The sequence below is a fragment of the Molossus molossus genome, unplaced genomic scaffold, assembly GCF_014108415.1.
Source record: "Molossus molossus isolate mMolMol1 unplaced genomic scaffold, mMolMol1.p scaffold_m16_p_6, whole genome shotgun sequence".
NCBI lineage: Eukaryota > Metazoa > Chordata > Mammalia > Chiroptera > Molossidae > Molossus > Molossus molossus.
Genome location: NW_023425399.1, coordinates 53,001,305 through 53,017,415, shown reverse-complemented (window position 1 = coordinate 53,017,415; position 16,111 = coordinate 53,001,305). Strand labels below are relative to the sequence as shown.

The following is a 16,111-nucleotide window of genomic DNA, read 5'->3' as shown; positions in this document are numbered from 1 at the left end:
ATCTTGTTTGGGACTCTCTGTGCTTCCTGGACTTGTATGTCTGTTTCCTTCACCAAGTTAGGAAAGTTTTCTGCCATTATTGTTTCAAACAGGTTTTCGATTTCTTGTTCTCTCTCCTCTCCTTCTGGCACCCCCAAGATGTGAATGTTGGCACGCTTGAAGTTGTCCCAGAGGCTCCTTACACTATCCTCATTTTTTTGGATTCTTTTTTCTTTTTGCTGTTCTGATTGGGCATTTTTTGCTTCTTTATATTCCAAATCGATGGTTTGCTCCTTGGATTTACATGCTCTATTATTGAAGCTGTGTAAATTATTCTTTATTTCAGTTAATGCCTCCTTCAATTCTAACTGTGTATCCATGATTTCTAACTGGTCCTTTTTTATGCTCTTGAGGCCCTCCCTAAGTTCACTGACGTTCTCACTAAGTTCATTGAGCATCCTTATAAGCAGTATTTTGAACTCAGTATCTGTTAGGTTGCTTATCTCCATTTCGCTTAGTTCTTTTCTTGGGGTTTTGTTCTGTTCTTTCATTTGGGACCTGTTTCTTTGTCTCCTCATTTTGGCTGCCTCCCTGTGTTTGTTTCAGTGTATTACTTAATGAGAGGTATGGGGCTCGCTGAGACCAGATGCTGCTCGTTTGAAAGAATTTAGGAGAAACCTGAAGCAGGATCCAAGACAGGCCAATCCTATGGTTAAGCAAGTGGCAACAGCTTGGGTGGGCTTGAAAGTTGTGTGGGGTGGGGCGGGGCCTCAGGGAGTCAGCAGGGCGGGCCTACCATTGTGAGCCAGGTTGCTGGAGTCCCAGATATGGCAACTGTCTGCCGCCCCCAGAAGGGCTCACCAAAGGAACAAAGGCCTCTGACAGCACGTTTGTCCCCGAGGAAGCCCCCTCTCCAGTCCTCGCTCCAGTGCCAAACAGCTCAGTTCTTCCCTGTGTGTCTCTGGCGCCCCTCGAGCTGCCTCCCCTCCGAGCTTAGAGGGAGAGAGTCCGATAAGTTCGTGCGCGGGCCCTTTAGGGAGCTGCCTGGGGCTCCAGCCGCTTCATCCTCCCTGAGCCTCAGTGTCCGCTGGTTTTTCCAGCCAGAAGTTATGGGGACTTCTCTTCCTGGCACTGGAACCCTGAACGGGGCACCTGGTGTGGGACGGGGACCCCTCAGTCGTCAGGAAGGACCTTCCCAGCCGCGGGAGCCTCCTGATTTTTATCCGCCACACTTGGGTGTGGGACCAGCCCGTCGCGCCGCCACACCGCTACCCCGCTACCCCTCCTACCAGTCTGGATGTAGCTGCTTTTTTTTTTTTTTAATTCCGTAGTTGTATGACTTCCATTCAGCTTGATTTCAGGCGGTTTTGAATGATGGTTGTTCTGTCGTTTAGTTGTAACTTTGATGTGGTTGTGGGAGAACGCGATACCGCATTTACCTACGCCGCCATCTTGACCGGAAGTCTCAGGTTCTTATTTTTATTCTTTCATTTATTTATTTTTTATTCTCACTGAGGTAATTTTTGCATTTATCTTCAGATAGAGCGGGAGAGAGAGAGGAACAGAGAGAGAGAAACATCGACATGAGAGAGACACAATGAGTGGTTGCCACCCACATGACCCCAACTGGGGTGGGGACAAACTGCAACCGAGGTACATGCCCTTAGCGGGAACCAAACCTGGGACTCTCTGATCTGTGTGCTGACACTCTAACCACTGAACCACACTGGCCAGGGCTCTGTCATTATTTTTTGTTTGTTTGTTTAAAAAATAGGAATGGCCCTGCCCGGTTTGGCTCAGCGGTTGGAGCGTTGGCCTGCGGTCCGGAGAGACCCGGGTTCGGTTCCCGCTAGGGGCACGTGCCTCGGTTGCAGTTTGTCCCCGGCCCTGGTTGGTTGTGCGGGTGGCAGACACTCGATGTGACCCTTTCACGTCGATGTTTCTCTCTCTCTCTTCCTCTCTCTCCCTCCCACTCTATCTGTGCAAAATAAAATAAAAAAAAATAGGAATGTGTTCGGCCAGTGTGGCTCAGTGGTTAAGCATTGACTCATGCCCTAAGAGGTCGCCAGTACGATTTCCAGTCAGGACACATACCCAGGTTGTGGGCCTGATCTCCTGTGGGGGGCATGCAGGAGGCGGCCATTCGATGTTCTTTCTCATCAATGTTTCTATCTCTCTCTCCCTCTCACTTCCTCTCTCTCTAAAAAATTAATTAAGAAAAAAAATTTTAAAAATGGAATGGTTCACAAATTTGCATGTTATCCTTGCACAGGGGCCTCGCTATATATTAGATATATTAGATATACCTGCTATGGCTCCCAGTCTTTGTGGGGTGACACTTTTTAATAAACATCCTATGGGACCCAGTGGTGTAGTCTCCTGGTACTCCTGCGCTGCATGCTCTAGGAGTGACCCACTGTTGGTTATTTGGGCTCTCCTGTTGTCATTGGGTTTTGATTATTGTTGTCTTGTTTATGGGTGGGATCTCCTCTCATACTGGCTAAATGTGAGGCTGTGCCCCGACCACATGATGCGAGCTGTTATACAGGTGCTGACAGTACAAAACAAAACCCCCAAACGGGAGACAAACAAAAACATAGAAAGTAACTGACAACAGCAAAACAACCCCAAAAGGAAAGACACTTAGGAAAGGGAAAAGTATGCTAGAAGAGAAAAGGAGAAGAAAAAAGATTCTGAAAGGAAAAAAGGGAGAGAGAAAAAAGTAAAGAGTAGGAACAGGAAAACAGTAAAAAAGAATAGAAGAGAAAAAAGTATATGAAAAGGTAAAAAGAAGAGTAAGATAAAGTGAAAGAAAGAAAAATTTAGAGTTAGAGCCCTGGATGCTTTGGCTCAGCAGTTAGAGCATTGGCCTGTTGACCTGAGGGTCGCAGGTTCGATTCCCATTCAAGGGCATGTACCTGACTTGCAGGTTCAATCTCTGGCCTCCGTTGAGCAACCAATGGATGTGTCTCTCTCACATAGATGTTTCTCTCTCTGTCTGTCTCTCTCTCTTCCTATTTCCTTATACACTCTGTAAAACAAACAAACAAAAAAATCAATGGAAAAATACCCTTGGTGAGGATTAACAACAACAAAAATAGAGTGATCCCTAGTACTGCTCCCTCCTCAGCAGGGGTCAAGAAGCAGGGTTGGGCACGCTGGATTCCAAGGGTGAAAGCCAGTGGCAATCCTTATGATGTAGGGAGCTGCATCCTGGGGCAGGGGTATTTGCCTTTCCTCAGTCTTCTGCTGTTGGGAGCAGCTTGTGTCTCTCAGGAGAAATGGACTCTTTGACATTGGGGTAGGGGGTGACTCAGCACAGGCATCCTGGCCCACTTTGCAACTTTCCCAACTCCTTCCATCCCTGTTTCTCCTCAGGTGACTCTAAACTGCACCACCCTCCCCCCACTGATACCTAGGGTGAGTATCTGGGAACAAAAATTGTGTGCACCAGCCATTTAAAAAAGGTGGCTCTGTCTTCGGAGGGCTCAGCTTCCCAGCTACTAGAAGCCCTGCTGCATGGGCTGCTGTTGCCAGCTCAGGCTGCCCTGGCTGCTGTGCCCTGCCTGGGGTCCAGGCCACTCTCCTCTCCAGGCAAACCCTCCTCACCCTTGTCCTGCGGCTCTTGAGAGCTGGGCCAGCTCCTTTTGAGACCCTGCCCTTCCTACCAGTCTCAAGGTGGTTTCTGTCCTTCCTTGTTTAAAAGTCTCTTCTGCTAGTCTTCAGCTCATATTTCAGGGTGAATATTTCCTAATTTAGTTCTAATTTCAATTAGATTCTGAGGGCAGGTGGGAGAAAGATTCATCTACTCCACCACCATTTTTCAATCCTCCAACAATATGTTATTAAGTTTTGAAGTTAAAATAATGAAATTCTGAAGGACGAGAAAGTAAAAAAATAAATAAATAAGAAAACAAGAAATTTTAGTGCAGGATCTGAGGAGAGGCGTACCTGAGCAGGGTATGTGAAGAAGTTTGGCCAAGTTAGTATGTCAGATCTGAAGCACTTGGCTCCCCTAAAGTCTGCAATTTTTATATTCATCTCAGCATCAAAAAGTACATTCTCTATCTTCAGGTCTTTGTGGATAGTGTCCTTCTGGTGGCAGTACTGCACATAGCAGATACTAGCTGCCAGAATTTGACTTGGGCCTCTTTTTTGGTCATACCACTGTGGTCCTATAAATAATCAAATATGTCTCCTCTGCTTTAGTACTTTGTAATTAGAAATGATGTTTCCTCAGTGTCAGTCACTTCAAAGAACTTAGAGCGATTCAGGGCCATTATGCAGTGGACTTCATGCAAAAGTCCTTTGAGTTGGATAAGATCTGCTGACTCTTGATGACCTTGACAGCCACCTGTCCTGGTCATGATGTACTGGGCAAACTTGTGTGACAGTGTTTCCCTGGCTAATGGTATTCAGAAGCTTGTAATTGCCAATATGAAACTCTTTGCCAGCAGAGATGGCTGCAAGATCCTGCAAAATGGTGACCTGCTAACTTTACTAACTGATGTTACTAACAGTGCAAACTGCGATTTCTAGCTATGGTAATAAACTATGCTAACTATATAAACAGTACTAAATATGCTAACTTTACTAAAAATGCTAACTAACAATTTTTTAGAGAAAATAAATGAGAAAACAAAAGTTGAAAAATTAAACTACAAAAAGAAAAAGAAAAAAAAAAACAAGTAAAAGGAAAGGAATAATAATAAAAAAAGTTAAGAGTAGAGAAAAAATAAAATGGGGAAAAAAAAGCTAACTGGTTCAAATCTGACAGTTTACCATAAATTGCCTTCCTGGTTTGTAAGGACTAAAGCCCTCACTCAGTCCAGCCAAGGTCTTACATAGGAGTTTTTTGTAACTCCATCACAAATGGCACCTTATGAGATCAGAGCAAGAAAAGGACCAGTAGTGGCTAGGGATAAGCCACAGTGATTTTCTCACTTTTTGATTTCAAGACCCCTTTACTTGGGGGTGAGGGGAAGATCCCAAAGAGCTTTTTGTTTATGAAGGATATTAAAGTTTGATATGTATTAGAAATTAAAATCTGTAGGGTGCTTCAGTGTCATTTTATAATTTGATAAATTAATAAATTTTGACTTTTAAAGAACTTACAGTCTCTACACTTAAAATATTTTATTTCTTGCCTGGCCAATGTCGGTCAGTGGATTGAACATCATCCCATGGACCGAGAGGTCCCGGTTCAATTCCCAGTTAGGGCACATGCTCGGGTTGTGGGCTTGATCCCCAGTATGGGGCTGGCAGGAGGCAGCCAATTGATATATCTCTCTCACATCGATGTTTCTATGTCTCTCTGAAAAAAAATAAAATTAATAAAAAATATTTTAAAAAAAGAAACAGTTAACTGAACCTTAGTATCAGTGGATTACAAAGGATCTAGTATAGTTTGAACACCTCTGCTCTTGGCCAGGACAAATGGCTACAAATATTTTGAAGTGGTTATGATGCAGCCATTATTCTTCTGTAGCATCCTAATGAAAAATTTAGATGTTAAGTAATATTTAAAGTTTGCCCTTAAAGAACCAGTATCTTTACTGTGTTTTCAAGAGTAAAAAAAGATGGACTAGACAATCAGTAATGAAATAAATAATGGCCATATATTGGATTTGAGATGCTTGAGGACTACACATTAATCCTAGTAAAATGCTTCAGAATGGTTTAGACTAGCACTATACAATAAAACTTTCTGTGAGGATGGAAATGTTCTGTATCTGCACTGTGCACATCGGCCTGCAGACCAATGAGTGGTGGGTTTGATTTCAGTCAAGGGCACATACTTCAGTTTTGGTTCACCCCTGACCCTGGTCGGGGTCATGTGGGAGGCAACTAGTCCATGTGTCCCTCTCATGTTGATGTTTCTCTCTCTCTCTCACTCTCTCTCCCTCCCTCTCACTCTATCTGAAGATAAACAGAAAATATCCTCGGGTGAGGATTAAATAAATAAATAAATAAATAAATAGACAGCTGTGGCTAATAACTACCGTATAGGTCAGCACAGATTCAGACCAGCATTTCTTTCACACAACCATTTTTCATTATGGTATCTCCCTTCTGCCCCCTGGGCCTTTTTAGATTTTTCTCCCTTGTCTTTCCTGCCTCAATGAAACTTTTTTTTTTTTTTTATCCTCACTCAAGGACATTTTTACATTTATCTTTAGATAGAGTGGGAGGGAGAGAGGGGGGAGAGAGAGAGAGAGAAACATCGATGTGAGAGAGACACATCGAGTGGTTGCCACCCACACGACCCCAATCTGGGCAGGGACAAACTGCAACTGAGGTACATGCCCTTAGTAGGAACCGAACCCGGGACTCTCAGGTCCACAGGTCGACACTCTAACCACTGAGCCAAACCGGCCAGGGCCTCAATGAAATTTAATACCACAGATACACTGTGTATATTTGCTTATATACGGTGGCTCTTACAGAGCCTTCAACCATTGTTAATTTCATCCCCTTTGGGAATGCATGATCTAGACTAATCAAGGGTTGGCATACAGAGAAGCTTAAACTAATGTCAGTACAGTTCCTGAACAATTTTTATTATTTTTTTACCATTTTAACTCATCTTTATTGTTGAATATATTACAGATGTCCCCCCTTTTTCCCCACTGACCCCCTCCTTCCCAATCTTGCCCCCACCTTCCCCACACTATTATTGGTGTCCATTGGTTATTCATATATGCTTAGAATTTGTTTGGTTTATCTCATCCCCTCCTCCCTCTCCCCTTCCCTTCGAGGTTCATCAGTCTAACCAATTTGTTCTTAATTCCTTCATCTTTTTTACCTATCTCCCCATCCCCCACCCATCTGGCAAGCAACAAAAAGTTTTCAGTATCTATGAGTCTGTTTCTGTTCTGCTTGCTCATTTTGTTTGTAGATTCAGTTGTTGATAGATATGTATTAATTGCCATTTTATTGTTCATATTTTTGTTCTTCAAGAAGATCCTTAAACATTTCATATAATAATGGTTTGGTGGTGGTGAACTCCTTTAGCTTTTTGTTGTCTGGGAAACTACATGTCCATTGATTCTAAATGATAGCTTTGCAGGATAAAGTAATCTTGGTTATATGTAGGTCATTGCTTTTCATCACCTTGAATATCTCTTGCCACTCCTTTCTGGCCTGCAAAGTTTCTTTTGAGAAATCAGCTGACAGTATTATGGGCGCTCCTTTGTAGGTAACTAACTGCTTTTCTCTTGCTGCTTTTAAGATTTTCTTTGTATTTAACCTTTGGCACTTCAATGATGATGTGTCTTGGTGTGAACCTCTTTGGGTTCAATTTGTTTGGGACGCTCTGTGCTTCCTGGACTTGTATGTCTGTTTCCTTCACCAAGTTAGGGAAGTTTTCTGTCATTATTGTTTCAAATAGGTTTTCAGTTTCTTGCTCGCTCTCTTTACTTTCTGGCACCCCTATGATGCAAATGTTGGCACGCTTGAAGTTGTCCCAGCGGCTCCTTACACTATCCTCATTTTTTTGGATTTTTTTTTTTTGCTGTTCTGATTGGGTATTTTCTCCTTCCCTATATTCCAAATCGATGGTTTGCTTCTTGGCTTCACCTACTCTGCTATTGATTCTTTGTAGATTATTCTTTATTTCAGTTACAGTCAGCCCTCGTTTAATTGTGGTTAATCAGTTTCAGGCTCTGCTGCGATACATTAATTTCCGCAAGTAGGATTCTTTATTTATATACATTTGTCCCTCGCCACTTCATGCTTTGACTTTACTGGTCTTTTTTGATGTTGTTGATGTTCTCACTAAGTTCCTTGGAGGTCTCACTAAGTCCCTTGAATGTCTCACCAAGTTCCTTGAGCAACCTTATAATCTGTGTTTTGAACTCTGCATCTGATTGATTGCTTATCTCCATTTTGTTTAGTTATTTTCCTGGAGTTTTGTCCTTTTCTTTCATTTGGGATGTTTCTTTGTCTCCTCAGTTTGGCTGCTTCCCTGTGGTTGTTTCTATGTATTAGGTAGAGTTGCTGTGTCTCCTAGGTTTTGTAGAGTGGCCTATTGTAGGTGTCCTATAGGATCCAGTGGCACAGTCTTATAGGCACAGTCCTATAGGATCCAGTGGCACAGTCTTCCTGATAAACCCAGCTTGGCCCTCAAGGTGCACCCCTTGTGTGGACTGTACACCCTCCTGTTGTAATTGAGTCTTGCCCTGGCCAGTTTGGCTCAACGGTTGGAGCATTGGCCTGCGGACCAGAGAGTCCTGGGTTCAGTTTCCGTAGGGGCACATACCAAAAAAAAAAAAAAAAAAAAAAGTAATTGAGTCTTGATTGCTGTTGGCACGTCAATAGAAGAGATTTACTCGCGGTGATCAGCTGCAAGGACTGGCTGTGCCCACTAGCCACTAGTCTCCAACTGCCTTGGAGGATCAGCTGTGTAGGGGCCCACCACACAGAACAAGACTTACTTCATCAGGGCTCTGGTACCCACTGAGTCCACTCATTGAGTGTGCCACTTGTGGAGGTGGTTGGGTGGTGGTGTTTCAATGTGGTCAGAAGCTGTCCACTGGGTGTGCTGGCTCTGAGGCAAAGTTCGCCACTGCTGTGTTCTATCCAGGACCACACGATGTAAGCTACAGTGAACTCTGCAGATGGCTGCTTCTTGTGCTGGGCTGGGAGGTGTCCAGGAAAAGCCAAGTTGTGAACCAAGGCTGGCTGCTTCTAGTGCCAGGCTTTGGGGCCACTTAACGAGAGGTATGGGGCTCGCTGAGACCAGATGCTGCTTGAGAGATTTTAGGAAAATTTGAAGCAGTATCTAAGACAGGCCAATCCTATGGTAAAGCCTTTGGAGACCACTTGGGTAGGCCCCGAAAGTTGAATGGGGCGGGGCCTTAAAGAATCACCAGGGCAGGGCAAACAGTGTGAGCCAGGTTGCTGGAGTTCCAGATATGGCGGCTGTCTGGGTCCGGGCTCACCAAAGGAACATCATCTTCTGCCAGCACCTCTGTCGAGGAGAAAGCTGCCGCTCTAGCCCTCGTCCCAAGGCCAAACAGCACTGTTCTTCCCTGTTTGTCTCTGGGGCCCCTTAAGCTGTCTCCCCTCCAAGCTCAGAGAGAGGAAGTCAAGTAAGTCCGTGCACAGGCCCTTTAAGAGGATCTGCCTGAGGTTCCTGCAGCCGCAGTCCCCCTCTGCCTCAGTTCCCGCTGGTATTTCCAGCTAGGAGTTATGGGGACTTTTCTTCCTGGCATTGGAACCCTGAGCTGGGCGCTTTGTGTGGGAGGGGACCCCTCACTCCTCAGGGAGGACCTTCCAGCTGAGGTGTCCTCCTGATCTTTATCCACCACACATGGGTGTAGGACCAGCCCCTCTGCACCTCTGCTCCTTCTGCCAGTCTTGATGTGGCTTCTTCCTTTTTTTTTTTTTTTTTTTATCCTCACCTGAGGACATTTTTTGATATCTTGTTCAGATAGAGTGGGAGGGAGAGAGACAGAGAGAAACATCGACGTGAAAGGGACACATCAAGTGGTCGCCATCCGCACGACCCAACCAGGGTCGGGGACAAACCGCAACTGAGGTACGCACCCTTAGCAGTAACCGAACCCAGGTCTCTCTGGACCACAGACTGACGCTCTAACCTTTGAGCAAAACCGGCCAGGGCGTGGCTTCTTTAATTTCGTAGTTGTAGGACTTCTATTCAGCTTGATTTCAGGCAGTTCTGAATGATGTTTGTGTTGTAGTTTAGTTGTAATTTTGATGTGGTTGCAGGAGGAGGTGATGCCTCGTTTACCTACGGCACCAGTTTGACTGCTAATGGTACTTATGAGTGCAGTTCAGAACTTCAAAGCTGAGTAAGTTTTTAGGGGTTTGTAAAATCCTTAGTCAGGAATGGGGTAGTCCCAGAGATGTGGAAGTGGGGTACAAACTGACAATCCCCAGAAGAGGGGGTGGTAGGGGAGAGATAAACCACAGAACTTACATGCATGTATGCATGAATAGTGGACATGGACAACAAAGCTGGGGACAGGGCGGGGATGGAGGAGAAGGGGGGAATCAGTGGGGGAAAAAGGAGAAACATCTGTAACAAAAATGAATAAATAAATTAATTTAAAAAATAAATAAATAAAATCCTCAGTCCTTTTTTGTCCTTGGGTGACATTCTTATGGCATCATTATGTTTTAGTAATGGATGATACTCATACAAAGATGCAGACATTTTAAGAAGCATACTGAATCTAACCCAGTTAGAGATGGGCAACCAGAAAGTTAAGGGATCTAGAAGCCATGTTGCATGAAGAAGAGTTGTGAAAATCAAACATGTTTGGATTGGGGATGTAGAGACTGGATGTCTCTAAATCATTTTGCAGCTTCTGAAAATGGAACACTGCACAAAAGGTAGTTCATTATAACTGTAACTATTCATACTGAAAGTGGGTAATGTATCAGTGTTGTAGAAGAAATATCTCTCCTAATAAAGAGTTAATATTAAGTGACTTCTAAGGATCTATTGTTGATTAAGTTTCTTTGATTCTGTTCTACATCTGACCTCACCATTAATTGGATTACCCACTATGTTTCTCTTTGCTGCTTTTTAAATTTCTATTTATTTTTTTCCCTACTGTGAAAGGTAATTCTTACTCAGATTCTTTTTTTTTTTTTTTCTCATGGTTAATAAGAATTTCTTTAATTACTAAAGTGATAAAAGTTTACAGGGTTTAGTACCCCCATCAGTCATGAATTGCCTCTTCAAGGCTTTCACCCATATTTTCCCTTTCTTGACTTACTTCTTTTTCTTTTTTTATTATTAATTTGTTTTTGTTACAGATGTTTCTCCTTTTTCCCCCATTGACACCCTCCTACCCACCCCCCCGCCCTATTTCCAGCTTTGTTGTCTATGTCCATTGTTTATGCATACATGCATATAAGTTCTGTGGTTTATCTCTTCCCTATAAGCCCGCCCTCCTCTGAGGCATGACAGTCTACCCCACCTCTGTGTCTCTGGGTCAGTTTTGTTCATCAGTTTGTTTAGTTCATTATATTCCACAAATAAGTGAGATCATGTGATATTTGTCTTTCTCTGCTTGGCTTGTTGTTGTTTTTTTTATATATAATTGTGCAACATGTTTTGCATAAGATTTTGTACATATCTTATAAGAGATGATAGACAAGTGAAAAATATCAATTAGGAATAAAAAATTATTACCAATCCAGGTAGCAAATGTGACCTAGAGTACTTATAACAACACTTATACATGACAACATATAGGATATTCTATGAAAGTTAATGGAGATGTCAACTTTAAGGTAATTTTAGGAGACATATCTCACTGTGCTCCTGACTGCAACAGGAGGATTTTGTGTTTGCCGCCTAAAGAAATTAACCCTATTGACACACATTTCTAAGGCCTGTTTTATATCTCTGTTCCTCAGGCTGTAGATGAAAGGGTTCAGCATGGGGGTAACTATTGCATACAAGACCGAAGCAATTATGTCTTTGGAATCCCACGATGAGGAAAAAAAGTAAACACCTGCAAGTGTTCCATAGTATAAAGACACTACAAAGAGGTGGGAGCCACAGGTAGAAAAGACTTGAACGATTCTGTTAGTGGAGGGCACCCTCAGGATGATGGTCCCTATATGGATATATGAGCCAAAACAATACTCAAAGGCAGACGGTAAAGAAATCCTCCCTCTGTAAAGATCACAAGCATATTGAGAGAGATGTCTGAGCAGCTCAGCTTCAGTAGTGCGGTGAAATCACAGAAGTGGTTGATGGTGATGTCAGCACAGAAGGACAGTTGGACCAAGAGGAGGGTGTGCAACAAATCACGGACACGGGTGAGAATCCAGGAGCCACACACGAGCAGTGTGCACAGCCCCTCCCACACGATGGTGGTGTAGTGCAGAGGATGACAGATGGCCACGTACCTGTCATATGCCATCACTGCCAGAAGGAAATTGTCAAGAGCAGCAAAAAATATGAAAAAATACATCTGAAAAATGCATCCCATATAGGAGATTGTCACCGAGTCTGCATGTTCACGAGCATCTTTGGGACTGTGACAGATGAAAGACAGATGTCAGAGAAGGCCAAGTGTCTGAGGAAGAAGTACATGGGCATGTGCAGGTGAGAGTCCAGCCTGATGAGCAGGATGATGAGCAGGTTGTCCTCTGCTTGGCTTGTTTTGCTTAGCATAATACTCTCCAGGTCCTTCCATGCCATCTCAAAGGATAAGAGATCTTTCTTTATTACAGCTGCATAGTACTTCGTTATGTCCATGAGCTACAGCTTTTTTATCCACTCATCTACTTATGGACATTCGGGTTCTTTCTAGATCTTAGCTATTGTAAATAGTGCTGCTGTGAACATAGGGGTACATATATTCTTTCTGATTGGTGTTTCAGGTTTCTTAGGATATATTTCTAGAAATGGGATCACTGGGTCAAATGGAAGTTCATTGTTTAATATTTTGAAGTAACACCATATTGTTTTCCATAGTGGCTGCACCAATCTTCATTCCCACCAGCAGTGTACTAGAGTCCCCTTTTCTCCACACCCTCACCAACACTGGTTGTTTGATGATTTGTTGATGGCGGCCATTCTGACAGGTGTGAGGTGATACCTCACAGTTGTTTTAATTTGCATCTCTCTGATAATTAGTGATGTTGAACATTTCTTCATATGTCTCTTGGCCATTTGTATGTCCTTTTTGGAGAGGTATCTATTTAGGTCCTCTGCCCCTTACTCAGATTCTTTGACATCTGTATTTTGGTCCATGTCTGCCCTCCACTCAATTATACATTTACTATTTAAAGATATTTTGGGCATTAACCAAATAAAACACATACATTTTTTTTTTTTTTAATCTTTATTGTTGGATGTAAAATGTATTTGGATGTTCCACATTTTTCCGCCATTGACCCCCTCCTCCCCACTCCCGCCCCCCTCCCACCTTTTCCCACACTATAGTCTGTGTCCATTGGTTATGCATATAAGTTCTTTGGTTTATTTCTTCCCACCCCTTTCCCTTTGAGGTTTGTCAGTCTAGCAATGAATTTGTACTTTTTAATCCCTTCACCTTTTTCACCCATTCCCCCAACCCCCTTCCCAACTGGCAACCAACAAAATGTTCTCTGTATCTATGAGAACGTTTCTGTTCTACCTGTTCATTTTGTTTGTAGATTCCATTGTTGATAGATATGTATTCATTGCCATTTTGTTTGTTCATACATTTTATCTTTTTCTTCAAAAAGACCCTTCATCATTTCATATAATAACGGTTTGGTAGTGATGAACTCCTTTAACTTTTTCTTGTCGGAGAAAGTTTTTATATGTCCATCAATTCTAAATGACAGCTTTGCAGGATAGAGTAATTTTGGTTGTAGGTTCTTGCTTTTCATCACTCTGAATATTTCTTGCCACTCCCTTCTGGCCTGCAAAGTTTCTTTTGAGAAATCAGCTGACAGCCTAATGGGAACTCCCTTGTAGGTAACTACCTGCCTTTCTTTTGCTGCTTTTAAGATTCTCTCTTTGTCTTGAACCTTTTGCTTTTTGATGATGTGTCTTGGTGTGTGCCTCTTGGGGTTCATCTTGTTTGGGACTCTCTGTGCTTCCTGGACTTGTATGTCTGTTTCCTTCACCAAGTTAGGAAAGTTTTCTGCCATTATTATTTCAAACAGGCTTTGGATTTCTAGTTCTCGCTCTTCTCCTTCTGGCACCCCCAAGATGCGAATGTTGGCACGCTTGAAGTTGTCCCAGAGGCTCCTTACACTATCCTCATTTTTTTGGATTCCTTTTTCTTTTTGCTGTTCTGATTGGGCATTTTTTTGCTTCCTTATATTCCAAATTGATGGTTTGCTCCTTGGATTTACGTACTCTACTATTGAAGCTGTGTAAATTATTCTTTATTTCAGTTAAGGCCTCCTTCAATTCTAACTGTGTATCCATGATTTCTAACTGGTCCTTTTTTATGCTCTTGAGGCCCTCCCTAAGTTCACTGACGTTCTCACTAAGTTCATTGAGCATCCTTATAAGCAGTATTTGAACTCAGTATCTGTTAGGTTGCTTATCTCCATTTCGCTTAGTTCTTTTCTTGGGGTTTTGTTCTGTTCTTTCATTTGGGACCTGTTTCTTTGTCTCCTCATTTTGGCTGCCTCCCTGTGTTTGTTTCAGTGTATTACTTAATGAGAGGTATGGGGCTCGCTGAGACCAGATGCTGCTCGTTTGAAAGAATTTAGGAGAAACCTGAAACAGGATCCAAAACAGGCCAATCCTATGGTTAAGCAAGTGGCAACAGCTTGGGTGGGCTTGAAAGTTGTGTGGGGCAGGGCGGGGCCTCAGGAGTCACCAGGGCGGGCCTACCATTGTGAGCCAGGTTGCTGGAGTCCCAGATATGGCGACTATCTGCTGCTCCAGGGAAGGGCTCACCAAAGGAACAAAGGCCTCTGACAGCACGTTTGTCCCCGAGGAAGCCCCCTCTCCAGCCCTCGCTCCAGTGCCAAACAGCTCAGTTCTTCCCTGTATGACTCTGGTGCCCCTCGAGCTGCCTCCCCTCCAAGTTTAGAGGGAGAGAGTCCGATATGTTTGCGCACGGGCCCTTTAGGGAGCTGCCTAGGGCTCCAGCCGCCAGCTTCCCTGAGCCTCAGTGTCCGCTGGTTTTTCCAGCCAGAAGTTATGGGGACTTCTCTTCTTGGCACTGGAACCCTGAACGGGGCACCTGGTGTGGGACGGGGACCCCTCAGTCCTCAGGAAAGATCTTCCCAGCCGAGCGAGCCTCTTGATTTTTATCTGCCACTCTTGGGTGTGGGACCAGCCCATTGCGCCGCCACCCCTATCGCCTCCGCCCCTCCTACCAGTCTGGATGTGGCTGCTGCTTTAATTTCGTAGTTGTAGGACTTCATTCAGCTTGATTTCAGGCGGTTTTGAATGATGGTTGTTCTGTAGTTTAGTTGTAACTTTGATGTGGTTGTGGGAGGAAGCGATACAGTGTTTACCATCTTGACCGGAAGTCTCCTAAAACACATACTTAATTGAGTGAAGACCTTGTCGTCTTTGTCAGGTTCACTTCAAACTTAGCATGTCTAACTCAAACACAATTCCCTTCCAAAAAACTCGTCTCTTTTTTAGAATTTTCTAACCCAAGACCCTTTTGGGTGCATTAGACATAAACCTAGGCAACTTCCTTGGCATTTTCCTCATTTTCTGCACTCTTCCCAGTCCAGTCCATCACTTAATGTTGTCCATCTTTATTTCATACCCTAAAATGCTTCCATTTTCTCTCACTTTCACTACTGGTGCAGTCATCCTTGCTTCAAGTTTACAGTAGCCTCTTCACTGGTCCACCATAGTGTCTCCTCCTCTAGCACTCCCTCACAACAGCAGGCAGGGTGATTACTTCTCAATATGAATATTACTGCTTAAAAATCCTCAAAAGGTCCCTGGTTGGTTTTGCTTAGTGGTTAGAGCTTCGGCCTGTGGACTGAAGGGTCTTGGGTTTGATTCCAGCTAAGGGCATATACTTGGGTTGCAGATTTGATCCTGGCCCATGTCAGGGTTGGGCAGTAGGCAACCCACTGATGTGTGCCCCCCCCCACTCCCTCCCACTGTCTAAAAAGCAATGGAAAAATATCCTCGCATGAGGATTAACAAAAAATACAAACATATATACATACATAAAAAAAATAAATCCTCAAAAAGTGGGCTTCTCATTGCTCTGGTTTAAGGGCCTTGCTATGGCCTGCCAGGTCCCATGAGATCTGGCCATGTACCTCCAGATTTTTGTTTTTTCCTACAATAAGTCTTTTGTATATGCTGTTCTTTCCGCCAGGAAAACTCTTTTGCTCTCTTTTTCTCCTACAGATCCAGATTTCATCAGTTTTTCCTGGGGGAATCCTTCCCTCTCTCAACTAAGGTCATTACCTTTAAAATGCATTTAGCATGTCTTTATCACAATAGTGTTTTACTTTTGCATTTCATGTGATTTCTGCTTATAGTCTAGTCCATTCTTGCCCTTGATATTTATTTAATGAATCCATATAATAAGATTAATATAACTGATTGGTAGTAATGGGGCTTAAGAGTTCTATTCAAGGTATGATCAGAAACCATATATTAGAGTTTCTTTACTCTGTAGAAAAAGGAGAGGAATTAAATTGTTTCTGTGAAATA

General features: G+C 43.3%; 1 protein-coding gene and 1 pseudogene across 3 annotated transcripts in view; one reads left to right on the top strand and one right to left on the bottom strand.

Annotated features, from left to right (window-relative positions):
- RAB7A (RAB7A, member RAS oncogene family) overlaps positions 1-16,111 on the top strand; it is a 90,178-nt gene that overhangs the window by 34,029 nt on the left and 40,038 nt on the right. The window contains exons 1-2 of one of the 3 annotated variants that reach the window (XM_036244043.1): positions 9,780-9,794; positions 11,374-12,070. The exons of the other annotated variants lie outside the window; for them this stretch is intronic. The gene's annotated coding sequence lies outside the window, so the exon portion shown is untranslated. Of the gene's footprint in view, positions 1-9,779; positions 9,795-11,373; positions 12,071-16,111 lie in introns of those variants that run through there. 3 annotated transcript variants of the gene reach the window in all.
- Positions 11,254-12,721, bottom strand: LOC118619203 (annotated as a pseudogene).